The sequence below is a fragment of the Labrus bergylta genome, chromosome 13 (genome assembly GCF_963930695.1).
Source record: "Labrus bergylta chromosome 13, fLabBer1.1, whole genome shotgun sequence".
In the NCBI taxonomy this organism is placed as follows: domain Eukaryota; kingdom Metazoa; phylum Chordata; class Actinopteri; order Labriformes; family Labridae; genus Labrus; species Labrus bergylta.
In genome coordinates this window covers 14988035-15009115 of record NC_089207.1, presented here as the reverse complement: position 1 = coordinate 15009115, position 21081 = coordinate 14988035, and the positions used below count along the sequence as shown (strand labels likewise).

Below are 21081 nucleotides of genomic sequence, written 5' to 3'. Positions count from 1 at the left end.
CTCATTGCCCCCACTAATGGTGTTGTACTCTCTGAACAAGAGCTATTATAGTATTTAATTAGCTGATCTGAAACACTGATTCACTTCTTAGTCCTCATATTCAGCTTTCAGTCGTTGATCACAGAATAAGCCTCAAAAAAATCTCATTAGGTGCCATCAGAACGCAGTTTGAGATTTTTGTTCTGTGAGCTAGTGAATGGTTATTGGCTTCATTTTCTATTTGACCTATAGAGGATGACATTTACAATATTAACTGTTGTCACAAAACAAGAGTACAGAGTATTTTCTGAAAAATAAGCCTCTGTCCTCTTCAAATGTGCCAGGAAAATACATTATTGTGATGTTAAGTTGGTCCACACAACAACAGGACCCTGAAGCTAAAGCAGCAAAATGAAATCCAGCTTCATTCATTTGAAACCTTTAATTTTATTTTGACATGTGAAAATGTGTACGAGGAAGAAGACAGTTCTATCACAATTGGACTCACAAAAAAAAAAATAGTGATGTTATGTGATACATGTGAGTAAAGGAAGAAAGTTATGAGTAGCAGATATTTAATGTAGTTTTTTTTCTGAACTTAATAGAGATGTATTAAAAGAAAGATTATCTGACAGAAACATTTCATCTTCATCTTTTGCCTAAAGGGAGCACAGAGAGTTCATCTAAAGGACACCCATTTATAGCTGTGAGCTGCGAACATATCAACACTGCAGCATTTGGTCCCTGAGCTGTAAAGGACATTTCTGGCTCCGTGATTACAGTTTAAATCACAGACTTTAGCGCATGTTAGCCAATCTACCACTAGATGGCAGCATAGCATCAATTTTAACATTTAGGAAAGAAGTGACCGGAGCTGCTGAGCTTTTTATTCCTCATTCAGATGTTGATATTTTAACCTGATACTGTTAGCTTCATGTAAAACTGGTAATATCCAAAGTCATTTATAATGTTTTAATGAAGGTAGAACTCAGAAATAAGGCTTTTTTTTTTTTAGAAAGTAACATTTGAGAAAGCTAAATAAATGCCCTTTAGAGAAGCTTTTTTTTTTTTTTTTTTTTTAACATATTTACATATAGCCTACATGAAGGTGAAACATGAGTCAATATATTATGAGCCTCTAATACATTGCAGAAAAGTGACATAACAAACTCATTATTGTCATTATTTTAAATTTCAACAATTTAAAGAAGTCTTTGTTCATTTATTTTGGTACAGACTATTTAGCCAAATTAGTCAGATCTTTGAAAATCTGCTAGAAAATATGTCCACGAGTAAAAGCAGCCAATATGTAATCTTCTAATAAGATACAGATTCAGTGCCAGCAGCAGCAGGACGGCATTATTTTTGGTGTTAACCTCTAGAGTGTAGTGTAGCTCCAGAGTGAGAGAGCCCACTCAGTGGGAGCAGATCTTTTTTTTTTAATCAGCGCCTGGAATTATGACTTTCTTATCTGATATTACAGTAAAAGTACACAGACTCAAACAGGATTTCAGTGATTATTTCCCCCAGGATGCACTTTGCCATGTCTGTAAATCGCAGTCTAATTTCTCCAGGTCTAAGATTAGTGTTTCATTTGCTCTGGAAAAGTCTGTTAATCAGATAGGATATGAGTGATGTCTGCAGCAGGTCACAGCAGTTTTTTGTGTAATTATGTTGGAGTGAACAAATGTCAAGGAATCAAATACTTTAAGACATTTTTTTTTTTGCAAATGAAATTAAATAATGGAAGAAAAATTGTTCTGTTTTGGGGTCGCATCATGGTAGAACATCTTTAATTAGAAGCAGAAGAAAAGCAAACACAGCTGTTATTTGTCAGTTGCAATACTGGTTTACATTTCAGTATGCAGTGATTTGAACTTGATCGATTGCGACTGGTCCCGGCTACAGAACAACGCATAGTTGGACCATTATTAAACAGCAGACAGCACACAGCTCAATAACTCAGCCAGGACTGCTCCCCTCAGCAGATGGACCGACTCTCCCCCACCTTCCAAATGAATAATTGATTACGTACACGGACCTTATGCCAGGTCATGATTGCTTAAGCATGCTCAAAGCTCTAGGTGGATTCATGGAGATTTGGCTCCTGGCCCGCGCCCTGATGTCACCCGTTTAGATCCCATGATCAAACATGACAAGTCCTCTTTAAAAAATTTAAATTCTGAGTTTGGAAATTAGTACTCTGGGTGAAAACCAAAAGTAACTTTTGAATTGTCAGCTTTTTATGGTTTGATGAACAGCTGTATAGTATGTTTTTTTTCTTCAGACAAAGGATTTAAAAAAAGCCAAAGTCCAGTGAAACGTGTTCATGAAGCATAAAAACAGCCTCAGCTGACCAAAGTGCTGTACTTTGCACACAAGACAGAAGAACGACAGCAATTTGAAGAAATATTGCAAAATCGTCTTGTTTACATTTCTGTTTGAATGTTTAATTCTGCTGTTAAATTGGTATTATCAACATGGGGGGGTGTATGGGGATTGACACACTATTGGAGCCTGCCTCGAGTGGTCACTCAAGGAACTGCAGTTTTGGCACCTTTTGCCACCTTCAATGACAGGACTTTGTTGGAGGTTATTTGTTAATTTATTACAAGACAAGAAATGTGGTGCCAATTTGGCAAGTTGATGGTGTCTCTCAGTGTTTAAGGAGTTTGTATCTCCAATTTTTCTTAACGGTGTGGGTTCCAACGCTTTTGACATGACATTACATTGACAATTTTGGGGGAAACACTTTTTAACCATTATATACTCTGAATGCTGAAGAAAGTATAAAAAAGTGTTAGGATTAGCAACCAGCACAACTTATCTGGGTGTTAAGAGTTATCAGAGACTATGGTATGATGGCAGTGTCATTCATTTTGTTTGCATATTGGTTAATATTTATATGGGATACATGTGTTAGGGTTTTCAACAAATACCAATTGTTATATGTTTAAGCATACTGATATGTAACTGGGTTTCTAGAAATCCATGTTATACACAGTGACAGAAACAGAGTTTCTGATTAATTTTGAGACATAGCTGCTAGCTTACAGCTAACGTCTCCACAGATGGGAGAAGTTTTGATGTAAATGAGTAAACATGGGCTGCAAAAATGTCACAGCTGTCATATTCATGAACAGAAAACTATAATAGACAATTCCCCAGGATAAAGGCTGTTGTCGGACATTCAGATAAAACGCTTTCTTCATAAGTTGAGTCCTGTAAAGAGAAAGATGACATCTGTATCAGGCAGGTTTAGTGTATTCCTAATTAAAACATGTTTTTTCTCTTCATCTTGGCTGAAATCCAGATGCTGGTAAAGCCTCTACTCATCATACTCTACTTCTGCCCTAACATCTGTTCCCATTACTTCCCCTGTTCTATCTGTCAAATCCTTTTGAAGTTTCCTGTTAGTGCAGGATAAACGGACCTTGATGAAAAGTTTAATTCTGCAAAGGGTGAACAAATGTTGGCGCATCTTTGTGTGTGTGTGTGTGTGTGTGTGTGTGTGTGTGTGTGTGTGTGTGTGTGTGTGTGTGTGTGTGTGTGTGTGTGTGTGTGTGTGTGTGTGTGTGTGTGTGTGTGTGTGAGTATTTTGAAAAGAACCTGGCTTTATGAACATTGCCTAAAAATTCAACAGGTTTACTCTGAGAGAAAAGCAGACACAGCCACATGCACGTGCACACCTACTCACACACAGATAGGTTTCAAAAGGTCCTGCTGAGCTAACTGTAGGTGATCGGGTTCTAATGGGGGGGGGGGGGGGGGGGGCGTATACACTTCTAGTTTAAAATGCTAGAAGCATACGACCCCCCTATTTAAATAGATTTAAAGCTCAGGCATTTTAGTGTCTTTGTTTGGATGGGTGAGAGAGCATGTATCTTGGTGGTATAGGGGGTATTCATAGTCAAAGCCTTTTGTATAATAAAAACACATGTGAGAGGATATTGATCCCTTCAGTGCTGCATTGAACTGTTAAGTACCACGTTCAATTGTCTGTGTCTGACAGATAAAGTTCCATAGACCCAAACACAGTTTATTTTTGCTCCACCTCCAACTTCAACTTCAACTTACGTAACCTTAAATGTATGATAACTTTGGCTCTGCAAATGTATTATGATTAAACCTACTTTATTTATTTCACACTATCACCTACAATCCTATCTTTTGGTGGTTGCCAACTGGCATGACAAGTTTAATAAGCAATAACTGTTGACGTAAATATTGATGAAATGGACATAGATGTGGCAAACTTTTCAACAAACTGTTGCTGATTTACACAACAAAATGGTAAATGGTAAATGGACTTGAGCTTATGTCGCGCTTTTCTAGTCTTCCGACTACTCAAAACGCTTTTACACCGCCTGACACACCTACACATTCACACACTGATGGTAGTGATCACTATATAGTATCATCCATCAGAAGTAACTAATCCCATTCATAAACCGCCACCGAAGCAACGGGAGCAATCGGGGTTAAGTGTCTTGCCCAAGGACACATCAGACATGTTGTCGAACCCTCGACCTTCTGTCTGGTTGAGAGGCGACGACTCTACCAACTGAGCCTCAGCCGCCAAAATGTCAGTCTTCTTTAACATTCTTGAGGAACATATCTTGTGTTTTTGCTGCTAATTGCAGCTCTATGTTAACTTTCAAACAGTTGACTGCTGCAGATGAAAACATCACCATCAGAGAAGTTAGATTGATCAAAACAGGAAAGTCCGAGAACTGGACGACTAGTTAAATCTCATCAGAAACCCTTGTAAGGTTTGACTCACACTGTACGAGTGAAGATGTTGATGAGGAATGTGCTCTCACACTGTATGAGCGAACTGTTTACAACGCATCACCAAAGCTCACGATCACAATGTCTGATTGTCAAGCACTATCTCAGTGCCCACAGTCCATCTCTCTCTATCCAACTTTTCAAGCCCAGCACAGTTTCCTGCAGACGTCTGTTCATCACGAGTCTGGTTCTGCTAGAGGTTTCTGCCTCTTAAAGAAACATTCCTTGCCACTGTAACTTTGCTAAGTGTTGCTTAGTGCTCATGATGGATTCATGTTGGGTCATGTAACATAATCTAGCAATGCTCTTTTATAAAGTGTCTTGTGTCATAACATTTGATATATAATGGCACCATATAAATAAAGATTGGTCATTAACACAACTTTATTGAGAAGTCTTTATCAATATATTGCTTTGCTTTCACCAGTTAGCATGAACATCTATTACTAATGTCTGTGTTAAAAAAAGGTTCTCGATTCTCAATCTCTCTGTTAAAAATAAATCTCAGTAGTCTACTATATTACAGCTCCTCTCTTCTCCTTTCTAAGAGGCTGTATTGAATTATGCGTGGCCAAATGTCAGTCTGGTCTTTTCAAGCCGTCCACTGTGACAAACAAGTGACAGAGACTCCCCAACACATCACACGATACATATGAATGAGAGCCACGCTCCCTGCAGAGGGGACTGTTGTTGCTCTTATCAGTGTACCAGGTTCAATGGCTGGCTTCAGGCAGGGCTGACAGGTTGTGTGTGTGTGTGTGTGTGTGTGTGTGTGTGTGTGTGTGTGTGTGTGTGTGTGTGTGTGTTCATGTAGAGGACAAAGCGGAGATCCTAGGCCTGCAAGAAGTGTGTGTTTGAAAGCATAGAGAGTGTGTGTGTTAAAAGTGTTTAGTTGTAGGTTAGTGTGACTGAGTGTGTGTGTGTGTGTGTGTGTGTGTGTGTGTGTGTGTGTGTGTGTGTGTGTGTGTGTGTGTGTGTGTGTGTGTGTGTGTGTGTGTGTGTGTGTGTGTGTGTGTGTGTGTGTGTGTGTGTGTGTGTGTGTGTGCTGTCTGAATGGCCGACAGCTTGACAGAGTTTATCCGTGGCAGTTGCCCTCCTGTGTGTTATCAACGATGCCCAAACGGGGCTGCCAATCACAACACGTGCAGGCAAGACTGCACAACTACACACCAAGCCAGACTTGACACACACACACACACACACACACACACACACACACACACACACACACACACACACACACACACACATTAGGCAGTCATGTCTAAAGAAGGACAGGCATCACTCACATTGAAGGACAGAGATGGGAGATCCCCCATCTTCACACACACACACACACACACACACACACACATATATATTTATTTTCACTGCATAACATCCTCCTACAACAACAACCAATAAGTGTTCACTCTGTGCTCTAGTTGTTAGTTTTTGCAAACAGGCACATATAGGAGTATTGGATAAAAGTCACAGTAGCATCAAATGAAGGAGGTTGTTAGACTGATTTCTCAGAGCTGTGTGCACAACTTGAAAACTTTCAGAAGTAATTTGAAATCCTGGAGTTATAAGTGTGCACTAACAGGATGACAGTAATGACAACATATTGAATTCACAAGTTCATATTTGTATAGCGTTTAACGGGGAACTCTTGAGCAGCATGAGTACTACAACTGGAATATTATCGTATTTACAAGGATGCAACTCATGATTATGTTTGGATGATTTTAATCTGCAGATTTTTCATTTATTGATATATTACATAAATGTCCATCACATTACCTAGAGTCAATGGTTATCTTGTATGAATTACTTAGACAAAAAAACGCTCTGACTATACAATGAACAAAGACATACATTGCATCATCGCATTTTGAACAACCGTAATTGTTTATTTAACTTCTCTTTAATTAGTTGCACCTAGTTCAATCAATCAATCAATCAATCAATCAATCATTATTTGTATAGCATCAATTGATAACAAGTGTTATCTCAAGACACTTTACAAAATAGCATATGGGATAATATGCAGGCAGGATTTCTATTCTTCGCTATCCTGTTGTCCACACTCGGAGCAGGCCGTGCATGACTGAGGACGGCAATGGTTGAGGGACGACACAGTCCGATGGTGGTGGCTGGGCGTCGGGTGGGTGGTTGAGGGACGATACGGTCCGATGGTGGGTATGTCCTGCACAGTGATGTACTTTTTCATCGGCTTCAGTCAATGGCTTCACGTGCCTTAATATAAGAAGATGGTGCAATTGTCAATAAAACTATTTAGACTAGATGAAAAAGGAAATGATGAAAAAATATAATAAAACAAAATGTGGACTTGTATAGGACTTGACTACTCGACGCTGCCTTTACACTTCATGTCATCTTAACCCCCTTTACACCACATTCACACACTGATGGCAGAGGCTGCTACATAAAGTGTCCATCAGTATCAACTAATCCCATTCATACACATTCAAACACTGGTCAAGTAGCGGGAGCAACTTAGAACTCAGTGCCTTGCCCAAGGGCACATCGACATATGACTGCAGGATCAAAACCCTGACCTTCCATTTGAGAGACGACTGCTTCACCACTGAGCTTCCCAAAAAGGTTGGGGGAGATGATATGTATCAATGGGCGCAGGTATCTTGGGTTTATTTCAAATACATTCTTGGTTTCTTAATAATGTATTCATCTTAAAGACATTCGACATGTTAAGAAAATCAATGTAAGCTACATGAAAGATAATATTTTCAATTGTAGATGATGAAAGGAGTGCAGCGCTTGTATTTGTTTCACACAAAGAGTTTGACCATCATTACTCATCATCGGTATGTTGTCTTTTTATAATGATACATCCTCCTGGTGAAGAGGTAAAATGTTTAAAAGACTGTACTGAACTTGTCTTCAAACTGATGACATTTTCTAAACAGAAGAGTTGCTAATGAAGGGGAGTCACACAGACAGAAGGAGCTTCTTTGGTCCAAAACAATCCAACAACATTTTGACCCCGATTCTGTTTAAGCCTGATCCAAGCCTGGAGCCTCTGAAGTGATAAAAGAACCAAAACATTCAGATTTGACTTTGTCACCTAGAACAGACTAACGAGCTCCTGGAAAGTCAGCAAATGTTGTTGGCAGTGTCCAAGAGGTTGCATTCACGCTGTTTACTGAAGAAAAAAACTGCAGATTATACTAGACCTGACCACATCGGGCCCCAAAGCAATTAGGAGAGTTAGATCCTGTCCAAAACCTGCCTGGCTTAATCACATTTGGACAGAGAATGAAAAGATACAAGGAAGTAGCCAATTTTATATTTCTCACACAAGGCTTCACCAAAAACTCACATCTTAAAGTTTCTCCTTGGTCACTTAACTCTTCGGTAAATTAAATAATGTGTCAAGCCCGGCGTAGATACATACATGTGGATAAGTCATGGCAGAATGTCAGCTCACACTGTACGACTGAATCGTTTACAACACACCACCAGAGCTCAGGATTTATGTGCTCACACTGTACGAGTAAAATCAGAGCATTCAAAAATTAAATACCCACACAGACGGAGGATGATTTCAGTTGTCACATATGCCCGGCTCTCTCTCTCTCTCTCTCTCTCTCTCAAACACACATACAAGGGGCATGCCTGCTGTTGCAACATACGCTGTCGGTCAGTTTGTGCAGGTAAAATCAGGAGGGAAAAGTCCTGAAGTTGGGAAATCGGCTCGTGGCTCTGCTCGCTACTGTATATGTGATTGTGTGCAGTCGTGCGACCTAAATGTCAAACATGTAATTCATCTGACTGATCAGGAGCAGCTGTTGGAATGGTGATCGGCTGTCGTGCCTCAGCGTACACTGCACGACTGAAGCGGGCCGAACGTGCTGAAAGTCGGCCTGACTTAGAAATAAGTCGTACAACTCATAAATTGGGTCTAAATTGGTCTGAAATGGTACAGTGTATGCCCGGCTTGACTCCTTAGTTTTGTTGCTTATAGAATTGATTATCAAACAGTCCTGAATGCATATTATTTCCTATTACTTAAAAGATAAAAAGAGAGATTAGCAGCATATAATCAACGTGCTTTTAGACTCTTTAAATTCCATCCAGTTTACACATATCAGCTAAACTTTACTGAGTCATTTGAATAACACTGCAGAAAGCATTTTTATGGTTCAATATCCTTTCATTCCACTTGGTAATGATATGAGTCATTCAGCTGCTCATTCATATTTAAGTCTCTATCACTAATCGTGTGGAATAATGATGCAGATTGAAATATTTAGACCGGTTTGTTGGCATTTACCTCCCTTTTCTGTTTCATGAATGTGTTCATCCACTGTGTCCATTAACGTGGTTTCACATTGTGCTCTCATTTCTTTGTTGTGTCCAGCTTCCTATTTGCAGGCGCATCATCCAAATCCATGTGTGTCCCTTGTGGTTTTGGCGTACCCTGATCGGCCACAAACACATCTGTCACACCAAACATCGTTTCCATGACAACCATTATAGAGACGGGCAACTGCAGTCTGCTCAGTGAGTCAATTAACTCAAAAGGAAAGATGCACGAGCCTATAGACACACACATACACTGTCCATGCAAATGTTACAAACGCACACACACACACAGAAATATCTCATTTGACCACATGGATCACATTTGCTTAGCTGAAGATTTTATTATTGCACCAATTCAAGCAGAAAATAATGATTAGTTACTCATTACAGTGTCATTTATGGCATTCTTTCTTTCTGATTTGCTTCCTTTACACACAAACTGCACACACACACACACGCAGGGGCAGATAGCAGTGCAACACATTCTGGTTACGGGTGTCAAGCCATCTTATTCAAGTTAACCAGTGAAGTGTAAATCTGTCAGTCTGCAGGCCTAAACATGGAGGGCTCTCTCTCTGTGAAATTGTCATACAGACACCATCTGCTAAAAACAAATACAAATTATAACATTCATATTTTTGGACCAGGTTTTATCCTTTAAAGTTGTACCGAAACAGAAACAGGGATTTAGGGTTCATTGTGCAGCAACAGCTTATTAGACATTCAAGTGTTTGTTCACAGAAAGCAGGAGTGGTTCAGTCAGAAGAAGTGTGATTGTAAGGTGTGAAAATAAATGTGAATGAGCATGGAGGGAAATGATAGGGACTCCGGCAGGTGTGTAAGGCTTCATTAAATAGTTTAAAGCCCCTTGCAAGTTCTGGACACTTTAAGAGTGCTTAGTCGTAACAGTCCTTGTGGCATAGAAAGTGTTAACAAAATTATCTAATTTATTTAACACAAATAACACAAAAAACCCCAATAAAAAACACAAGCTGTGTCCCAATTCAGGGACTGCATTTCTTCAAAGGGTGCAGTTCAAGGTTGATTACATGAAAGCGACGAGTTAAACGATGTCCTATTTTGAAGGCTCCTTCAAAAGTTGCTGACAGGCACCAGAAGCGTAGCGGTTATGTCGCGCGCCCCATCTACAGAGGCCTTGGGTTCGAAATCCAACCTTGGCCCTTTGCTGCATGTCATCCCCCATTTTCTCCTCTTTACATTTCCTGTCGTTCTACAGCTGTTCTTATCCGCTAAAGGCACAAATGGCCCAAAAAATATCCTTAAAAAAATGCCTTGAAACTTAAAATGATCTCCATAACAATTGGTCAAGTTATGTGACAGTTTGGATGTTGTTTGTCGGTGGCGTGACAGATATGTAGAACTAGTTCCAGTGCAGCTGTGAAGGTTGCTACATATAGAAACGTACACACAAAGACATAGGCCGAAACATAACAACAATAAACAATGTTTTTTCTTTTCTTATTCACCCTTAATCTGAAACAGAGTCAATCTGTTTATTCTGTCTTCTAACTCTACACATCACAGCTACTTAACGGAGCTCCAGTATAAACTGACTGGATATGAATAGATATGTTAATAATACCCATCTTCATAGAGACTGCAACACTTTTCCCCTCATACTTTACACTAAGAACTAGTCTTTTTCTGTGTTTCAGTTATGAGTGTGAAGCTTACCGTCTGGCTTTATTCTCAGCGTAACCTTTTCTCCAGGTCAGAGAACTATTTCTACTCTGCCACTCTGGGCATTTCACTTAATAACATGCCCTCTTGGCATAAACACTCAAAAGTTTTTTCATCCTTGACAGTCCGTCACTCTCGGCGTACTCAGGCCTATCTTTTAATAAGTTTACACTTATAATTAGCTTATTTCTGATTCTTTTATTCCCAGGTTAATTTACTGAAACACACAGCGTCCTCTCCTCCCTTCTGACTCTGGGGTCAAGCTGCCCCACCGAGGAGAAAGATTCAGTGTGTGAGTGGACCTCAGATTCAAAGCCAATTGTTCTGTTAAAAAATTTTTTTTACCATTCTTATGAGAGAATTTTTAGACACCTATTACTTCATCCAAGGCATGGAATCAGACTGCACATATACATGTTGGTAAGATAAAGCTCCTACCTTTTGTTGTGGCCACTGTGCAGTGTCACTCCAGCCCTGGATGCCGCAGGTGTCCGCTCATTCTTCCTAGTGTGCTCGCAGCGCCATTATGTAGAAGAGTAAATGCTCTTGAACAATCAGACAGAGACGTATGGCTTGTGAATCGAGGATCTGTTTATTTCTCTTGGAGCGTTTCTTTTATGGCATCCCAATCATCTTGTTATGAGCAATCATCACACTGGGCAATTACAACACATGTGCTATATAAAAACCATGTCCTAGAAGTTTCTTGGACAGACAACTGGTCTATTACCAGGAAAGGGTGGGTGGGTATGTGTGTACGTATATCAGAACATGACCTTATGACCTGGCAAAATTCAAAGGAATTTAGTCAGATTGTGTGTTTCTGTTATGATTCAACCTTTCAAACTGCAACAATAGGCACTTAGCTTAGTAATGAAAGGGTAAGGGCATGGATAGCTGTAGATGCTGACCATCCCATTTCAGTTCAGCCTGAGCTGTCTAGGCAGGCTACATAGGCTGGGTCCTTGGTGCGGCTGTGGATCAGTTGGTAGAGTCGGTCGTCTTCTCCGGAAGGTCAGGGGTTCGACCCCCAGCTCCTGCAGCAACATGTCCGATGTGTCGTTGTGTCAAGTAGATGTACTTTAGAGAGAACCCCCACGTCACAAAGAGTTAGAACAGGAAATGGAAGGTCAGTCGAAAGGGTAATTTCTCTACTTATCCATACACATAGATCTCTATAAACACATGTGTTTGTATTGTGGCCAAGCATTTATTTTACATTTCAAAAACCAACTTCAGAACCTTTTATTGAACCAAGGAAATGGAGCAGAGGATATTAATCATTAGATCCATAAAGAGACATAGAGACTGATGGAGGATGAGTCAGCCTGAACTTTGTTTTATCGTTGTTTTAGTGTGTGTGTGTGTGTGTGTGTGTGTGTGTGTGTGTGTTGTGTCAGTCTGTCATTAGAAAATAGAAGTTCAGTGCTTTGATGCTTCAGCACAAAGAGGAAGTGGATGTGCGGAGTTTGCTTGTTTGTTGCCGTCCTTGTCATGTGTTTGTGTTTTTGTGTTTCGATGCCCCAGTTAAAACTCAACGCTTTGTTCCTCAAACTAATATGAGTCTCCCAACAACCCTCATACACATACAATTTTACATATGCAAATGACGGTGCAAACACAGCATTAGTCAGGGGTTTTGGAGGAACTTCAATTACCAAGGGCAATGCATGTAGAGGAGCTCGGAGACATGGTGCTTGAATTTAGAGCTGAGTTTCAAACAAATAGAGCTTTAGATAGCACAGAGAGAAGTCCCACTGTGGACAGCAGAATGTGCAAACCTCATGTATAGCTGAATGTGTTCAAAACCCTGCTGGTCACATTCACTTCTCAAAGCATTATAAAGAAACATGTCACAATACTGATCAGCCTGTCAGAGAAAGAGAAATATGGTTTGTTTCCCATTGACTCGTATATTTTATTGGATGGTAATGATCCTCGACCTTATGACGAACAACGAGTCTGCTTTGGGGCTAATTTTTTACAATCCTCTTGCAATAAGGTCGAAAACTTGAGACACTCTTCTCTGTTCATGTACTTTGACAGGATGTTCATTTCATAGTTTTCTATTTATATATTTAATTTTATTTGCATGGTGTAAACTCATGATAATCACAGTGTCAGCACTTTCAAAGTGTCCAAAAACCCCTGCAAATCTCACATACATGAGGACAGGCCCAAATAAAAGAAAGCAATTTTCACTTTGCCATGGTGCCCTGGTTACCCAGAGCGGACAAAAGTACAAACTGTGACTCATAACATGCTCTGTTCAAGTCCAGCTGTGGACCTGTGTTCCATTTGTCCTTCGTTCTCATTTCTCTGCAGGAAATAGGACACACACACATAACTGTACACTCACAAAAAGAATGAAAACAATTATCTGGCCTCTTACAGTATCTTGAGTCCTCAAGATGAAATGCATCACATTAGAACCGTAAGTTATGTATTTACATAAATGGCTTTAAAATAATAAAGTAAAAAGTAACAAAGTGACCTTAAAAGCGATGTGTGATCTTGTTCTTTTTTTGCATCCAGCACAAAAAGGTACAAGGACTGTTTTATGGTCAGATGACTCTTCATTAAATCCCCAAATGGAAGTTTTGAGTGTATTGACTCATCTGTTATCAGGACGCAGAGCCTGCATGCTGTCCTTAGATATGAAGAAGAATGGACAGAAACTTCACAATGAACAAGATTATGTGAGACTCAGACATGATTTTTTTTCCCCCGGAAATCTGACTGTGATGGGCCAGCCATGCAAAGGAACAGTAAAATTGTCACAAGTGAAAAATCTTTTTAATTTAGTCAGCATGTGTGTAATGGTGAGGAACACACTGAATCAGTGGCATGAATAAAAATGATTGTCTTATTAGAAAACAGCAAGGCAGTCACTACATTTCTAGCACCCTGCACTGCGGCAATATATATTTTACTTCAGTGATATTTAAATGTATAAATATTTCATGCCCATACTGTGAATGTGCTTTTGAGCATTTTTTTTCCCTCCATGAAAATAAATGCCAGGCTCATAATGTCCAAGCCCTGCCGTGTCACCTAGAAATTATGTTTGTATGCAATCAATGTGCAACAACAAAGTAATTTTGAGAGGCCTGTTTTGTTGAAACATAATGAGGAAATGGTTAATTAGCTTACCTGGCAGGTGGCATAAATGTTGAAATTGAATTTTCCTGTGAAATTTTAATTGATGACATATTCAGTTTGTTTCCAAGCTAAAAAAAAAAATATCCTAAAATACACAATCTAGTGGAGTCAAAGCAGCAGTTTCCAAGTTTTCTTTGTGGTTATATTTACACTGAAAAAAGTCGGTAGTGACTTGAAATATACATTTGTATTCATCTTAATCAAAATCATGATCTTTCCCCAAAACTTTACCAAAGTGCTTCTGTTGCCTGAACCATAGACTGGATTGTTAACATAAACACTGGACTCTTTAATGGCAGTTCTGCACTCTGTATTACCGCCATCCACCCAACTACTATCACTCTTTGTATAAAGCATGGTAAATAAATGGAACTGGAAAACTGTTTAGGAACATGTACATTTTTGGGGGAAACATCCAGATTGTAAACTGAGCCCAACAGCTATCTATCATCTATCTGTTGTGTGATGCACATGAGGGCAGGTTAAGACACTAAACTGAGCTGGTGAGTATGGTTAACATTATACCTGCTAAACATTATAAAACACCTCTGTTTAAGTGCAGCCTCACAGAAGAACTAATTTGTTGGTACACTCTTGTTTAGAGGTGGAGGAAAAAAATCAATACAGCATAGTATCGTAATATTTTCCGAGGCAATATCATATCGTCTAATGGTTGCCAAGCATCAATATTTTTATTTTATTTAGCAAATATGCTTTGTTATATGTTGCAACATTTATTTTGAATAAGTTGCATTTTTTAAAATATATTATATCGCACAATTTTTAAATCGCAATGATACTGAATTGTTACTCAAGTATTGTGATAATATTGTATCGTGGTGATTCCCATCCCTACTCTTATTCTTGTGAATAATTTGAAATCGACAACTTTTACTCAAATGTAATCCCTACATTCTCCTTTTTCAAAGTGAAATAAAATAGGTCAGTGTTTGAATGTGTACTAATGTGTTTTTTATGAGAGTGTAATCCAATTTGTAAAGGTTCACTGAATCCACTCCTGAACTCTTCAAAGCCACCACACACACATGTCATCCACCTATTCACGCGGTCAGCGCTGTGATCCGAGGCGAGCCGGGCAGCTTTGTGAATAATATCAATTCTCCATGGGAAACTAATGAGTGGTGGACAAGCCCACCGGTCACAGGGGACACAATTCATTCCTCCACACTGGGCGTCTCTTGGAGGCTGTGTTGTGTTTCCCTGTCTGAGTGTGTGGAACTGTTCCCTCAATGATGCACCATATGGCCGCTCCGTTAGGCCCCTCCAGGTTTTTTTTTTTTTGGAGGCTTACACTGTGGTCCTGACTTTGTGTGTCCAGACATGGCCTACTCATGTTGGGCCAAGATGGAGACACAGTAAGAACCTCGGAGGGGAGAGGCGCAGGGTGGAAATAGAAAAACAACTCTATAATGGGAAGAAAGCAATTTGAGCATTTTTTTTGGAAGAAGAAACTTCAGATTTGGGTAGAAGAAGAAAGATACAGAGGTTATTTTTGAAGCAATAAAAAGAAAGGCAAGACGAAAAGAGAGGGAGGAGACGCGGATGTCAGAAGCGGCAGTAGTAAAGACGGAGATGTCAGATGGAGAGAAGAAGAGACAGATTGAGAAAGACACACAGAAGAGAAAGAACTATTCAGTCGCGAAAAGGCCATAGAGGGAAAGAGGAGGGAAATATGGTGCGAACAGAGAAGAAAGAGGAATGATGAGAGAAGGAGAAAAGAGAGTAAAAGAGAGGAAATGGAGTGAGAGAAAGTGAAGAGGCCAGGTGCAGTGGCAGAGCAGATGGAGGAAGGAAAAAGGGAGGGAGAGAAAGAGTGATGGCAGGGGGGAAACAGAGGGAGCAGAGAAGTTAATGTCTCGACTGTTGTGTGATGGGGCGTGTCTGTTCCAATGCCAGGCCGCTTTTCTACACACTCATCTAAAGACCCAACATTTTTCCTCAATTTGCTCGTCCTGTTTTTTTCAAGCTTCCTTTCCTTCGCACTTTGTCTCCATTTTTTTTTTTTTTGCTCTTTCTTTTGCAGATCAGTTATCTACACTGGCATGACTTTATCACACAAAAAAACTAGTTCCAAAAAATCTAACTTTTTAACAACAAATACAATAACAAAACATCAATGTGTGGAGCTCAACACTGCCTTTACTTTTCACATCCTAAAGAAAATGAAACCGTACATTTAAAGTTTCAAAGTTTTGGAAGGAAACTCAGTTGTTTTCTTAGATAAAGTCTGACGAGAAGATGAGATTAGGCTCGGCTTAGACTAATTAACGGCCAATTTTCATTTTATTTGACTTTTACAACAATCACTGAGGATCCTGGTACGGGCTCTGTCTGTACTGGTTTGCAGCCTACATGACTGTTTAAAGACTTCACAGTCCTAAACATGTCGAACAAGAGTTGGGCTGAAAATTACTACTATCAAAAATAGTGTAAATGTAAATAGTGTAAATAGTAACAATAGTACACATTCTTGTTAATGATAAGCCATGTTCCCTTTTTCTTGTAAAATATGACTACACAGCATTTTGTTGTCATGGTCAGATTCAGTGAAAATCACATGAAATCATTGGTGGTACAATGCTGCATCAGGTACTCGTGTAATTTTACTATCCTGTAGTGAGTTATTCAATGTTATTATATATATTAAATGTTTTTGTTATTTTTCTCATTATTTTCTCAATTACAGATACCTGTACTTGTATATTTTCTCTTTGTGTGCACTATATACAGCCAGCTTTAAAAAATGTTTGGAATATATGAACTGTTGTAGTCTGAGGCGGCCTTGGCTGACTGATTTAACAGAAGCCAGAAGAACGGAAGCTTAGCTAGTAGAAGCAGCTAGCTTGACTCTGCTCAGAGGTAACAAAGCACCTAGATATTGTATATCCTAGAAGATATATGTATTAAAAATATAAAAACAGATATTTCTACAGGGTTATCAAGTAGCACAGTTTTTTTTGCAAATCATTTTAAACGATCTCTATACTAAAAGCTATATAATTTAATGTATGTGTGCTTGTGTTTGAAGTTTAAATGTGTCCATTAGCTCTATTTCTCCAAACCCAAAAATACACAAACAACCCCCCCCCACACACACACACACACACACACACACACACACACATCTCTTTGGCACTGGAGTCATGGAGAAGGTTTTCCGTCACAGAAATCAGGCTGGAAACAGCATGAACAATCTCTCTTCTGGCTGTCACAGGGTCACTGGAGCAGCGCAGACGTAAACATAATAATCCCTTTGAGCACCGTGGAGGGACAGGATGCCCATATATGGAAGCGAGGAGAAAGGGGGGCGTGCCGGGCTCTACAAGGCTGCATCGGGGAACTTGACATGGCGGAACGGTTGAATTATATTGGAGGGCCTGAGAACAGTCGAGCATCCAGACTGTTGGAGTGGAGTGACTGTCTGTCTGGTACACACACACACACACACACACACACACACACACACCCACACCCACACACACACAATCTGCTTCTCTGTCTCCTTTTCCTTTTTCTGTTTCCCCCTCTCCACGACTCTGTCCTTCATGCCTTTTCACACTTAAACACTTTTTTTTTTTTTCAAACCCATCTGTCATCCACGGCAACTTTTACTTCCCTTTATTCTTCCTTTATTTGTGACTTCTCTTCTCTCCTTCTAGTCCTCCCACTGTTTCCACCTCCAGGTCCCACACCTGTTAGCTTTCTGTGCAGCGTCCAGCATTCCCCGCCAGAATCCTCTAAACACTCAATGATCACATTTCTCTTGCAGAAAAGTGTTCCAGCACCTTCAAAGAGCGATAAAACTGTTTCTTGTCTTGCGTCTGCAAAGCAATCCAGAACTCGGCCTTTCAAAATAAATGATGTTTACTGTTTAAAATGTTGACAGCTCTGTCAGAAGTTTGTTTTTCCAAGTGAATCAGACTCTGTGTTATTTGTGTACAAAATGCTAAATGAGAAACAATTCTAACTGGTCACTGAGGGTCAATTAGGGACACAAAGTCTAAAACAGCTCAACTGTGGAGCTGTTACACAGTCTGAACAACCTTTGTGTAGCTTTGAGCGCTGATTTTTTGTTTAAAACCTTCGGCTATTGTCTGATGTTGTATTTTGCCTTAAAGTGTATTCATGTGCTGCTGAAACACTGAACATGCTCATGGAAACTCTGAGATGATAAATCAGTGTGATAACCAGCGCCATGTGACTGCTTTAACCCATCTAGTGAAGCCAGGTAACCAAAAGACGCCCTGTAAATGTTGGCCATGTAACTTGATACAAGCCTCAGGTCTTTATGACGAAGAACCAGCATTCTTCTTGTTTGCACTATGTAACGTCAGACTCTTACTTCAAATTGTAAATTCACTTTTATGATTCCTGGATCCCTCCCCTGTTGTTCTTTCAGAGGTTTTTCTTCTTCTGCTGGTTTTTTGAGAGCATATTCTTCCTAGAATAGATCAGACAGACAGGGAGGCCCTCAGAGGCAAGTTGTGATTTTGGGATGATATTTACCGAACTTTATGTGAGAGGCATTTTCTGAAATATTGAGTAATACTGCCTTTAATACTCCCAATAAAAAAATCTGCTAATTTATTTCATATGACATATCTGTCTGGAATGATTTACACATTACAGGTTAACATGCAACAGTGTAAAACTATCCCAGATCGGATTAATGGGTGTGTCACCTCCGGCATGTTAGACCTGTACAGATCACTGTGAGAACAAATACAGCTGACTTGTCTTTAAGAACAAGGGAGTGATATCAGTCTTTACTGCTCACTCTTAGGAATGAAAGAAAATATGTATACTTCACAAAACGTCCCTCTATTTTCTTTGAATCAACTCCGTGCCTTTTTGGAAAACCCTACTGGTGAAGCAGTTAGCAACGTAGATGCTTTTCAGGTCGAGTAGAATCAGTTCTGAACCAGTTCGCTTGCCTGCTTCCGTTGCTGCAACACCTGTTGGTTTTTTTAAACCTAGGTGTGCACAATATGGCCGTGTGGGGGTGCCTTAAAACCGTCTATTCTTTTCTGGTCCACACAAAAACAAACCATTCCACATCGGAATCGAAAATTTCGGAGGACATACTGTCTGCCGCATTGCCGTCAAAGACCCCAGCAGTTCATATCATGTTACCTTAATGTATGCTGATGATATAGTAATGTCATTTTATGATTTAATTTAGTAGATATCTTACAGATTGCTCCTTTTATGTATGCAATGTCGTTCCTTAGACAGGCAAGGTCATTTGGATAAAAAACAAAAACAACAATATTTGCTTTTGGGCAATAGGAATAAAATCTCTGTGTTCTAATTGCAATCTTGTATTTCTCTTAATAGTAAGTTATATAATCACTTAAACTCCATGTTACACATATTAAACCTGTCTCCAAGAATGATGGATAATGATGGATAAAGCATCTGCTAAGTGAACTTTAACATTGTAACATAATTGACAAATTGCAAAACATGTTGGCCTCTAACAATGTGCTTTATTATGTTGTCAAAGGAAATAGGCATCCTCCTGGTAAAATTTCTACTTATAGTCACTAAAAAAAAGTGGATCTTTTTCCGCCAGACATTTACAACAATCTCAAGCCTTTCCTTAGAGAAACTCCAGAAACAAATGCATTCTCACCCGGGGGCTTGAAGAATCCTCTTTTGTGAAAATAACCTAAGCAGGGATCATGTTGCATCTTAAAATTAAGAGCTCTTCATACAGTTTTTTTTTTCTCCAGGAGATGGGATTAAAGAATTGGAATCTAGCACAGCCCTTCTTCTTTTGCATTAGTGGAAAGTCCTAAGCATAGAACTTTAAAAAGGTGGTCAGGATGTTTTACTCTGTGAGATCTTTGTTGGTTTAACGGAAAAGAGATGCACAAAGCTTGAAAATAAAGATTTGACTTTGATGGTGCTGACGTGGATTTCTGCTTGTGCTGGATTCAGTTTGATCATTAGGACCCTCTCCTCTCTCCATCTTCCTTTATACACCATCAGTCTCCTCCTCCTGCCTCACTCCTCCGTCCGGAAAGATTTTAAATGTTTAAACAGCGACTGTGGTCAGTCATCAATCACACTGACGCAGATGATTACTGAAGGCACACGTGCACACACACACACACCCTCAGTCATTACCAAACACCTAATGGACATGCAGACCTGCAGTGGCCTTTAAGCACTGCGTCTATCATGCACACACACACATATTCACACACACGTTACACTCTCAATCACTCAAGCTCATTAGCCTTCTCTTTCACTTCATCCATCTTTTCTCTCTGCTTATAATTCTCCCTCTTACAATCATTATTCTTTCCTTTCATTTCTTCCTTGCATCTTTTCATTCAAAAAAAAAAACACCTTTACTCGACTCTATACTCACACTCTCTGATGCCCAGTCTCCATCTTTGCACCCTCGTCCTGTCTGTGTCGTTCATTCAGCCACATTCTAGTCTTCATTTCTGTCCAACTGCATCTCCATCCCTCTCCCACTCTCCTCCCACCACACATGCAGGGCGTCGTCCTCTGTAATAAATCTTGTTTCCTGTCCGTTGAGGCTGATGCGGCCCGCAGCTCTATGCAGAGTGATAGATGATACAATATTGAGCTGTTGTAAAGCTGCGACTGAGATCTAGGGTTCTCATAAGAAAAGGGCCTGCGTAGCCTGTAGGGAGAGAGAGAGACAGAGAGGAGAGAGAGGACACAAGTATGTGAGGAGAAGAAAGGGAGATGTAAAAATGAGGGAGCGATGGGGACGATGGAAAAGAACACGGTGACCGGGAGAAAAAGAAGGTAAGTTTGATTGGATATAATGATGAATAATAAAGATGTCTTGAAAATGACAGCATCATATGTGACATTTACAATGTACTTTTTAAAATGAGTCCAGAGAGAGCCAAAAAATGTAACGGATTGAAAACCTTAACTAAAACATTAAATTTGCACTCCAACAAAGAATGAAATAAAAATCATCAGGTGCGTGAGAAGTCAAAACCTTGGCAGGATTGTGCAGAAGCCTCCTCCTGTTTTGCTTTCCTCTGTCACATTGGTACACAGAGGAGAGTCCCTGTAAACAAAGCCATCTTGTATTTACATACAGTG

General features: G+C 39.7%; 1 long non-coding RNA gene across 1 annotated transcript; it reads right to left on the bottom strand.

The window, feature by feature from the left end:
* Positions 1 to 6481: 6481 nt before the first annotated feature.
* Positions 6482 to 20737, bottom strand: LOC136181307 (uncharacterized). The gene is made up of 2 exons (XR_010667661.1): positions 20363 to 20737; positions 6482 to 7008 (listed from the first exon to the last, which is right to left on the bottom strand). It is a non-coding gene; the product is annotated as an uncharacterized lncRNA (long non-coding RNA).
* Between the last annotated feature and the right edge of the window lie 344 nt (positions 20738 to 21081).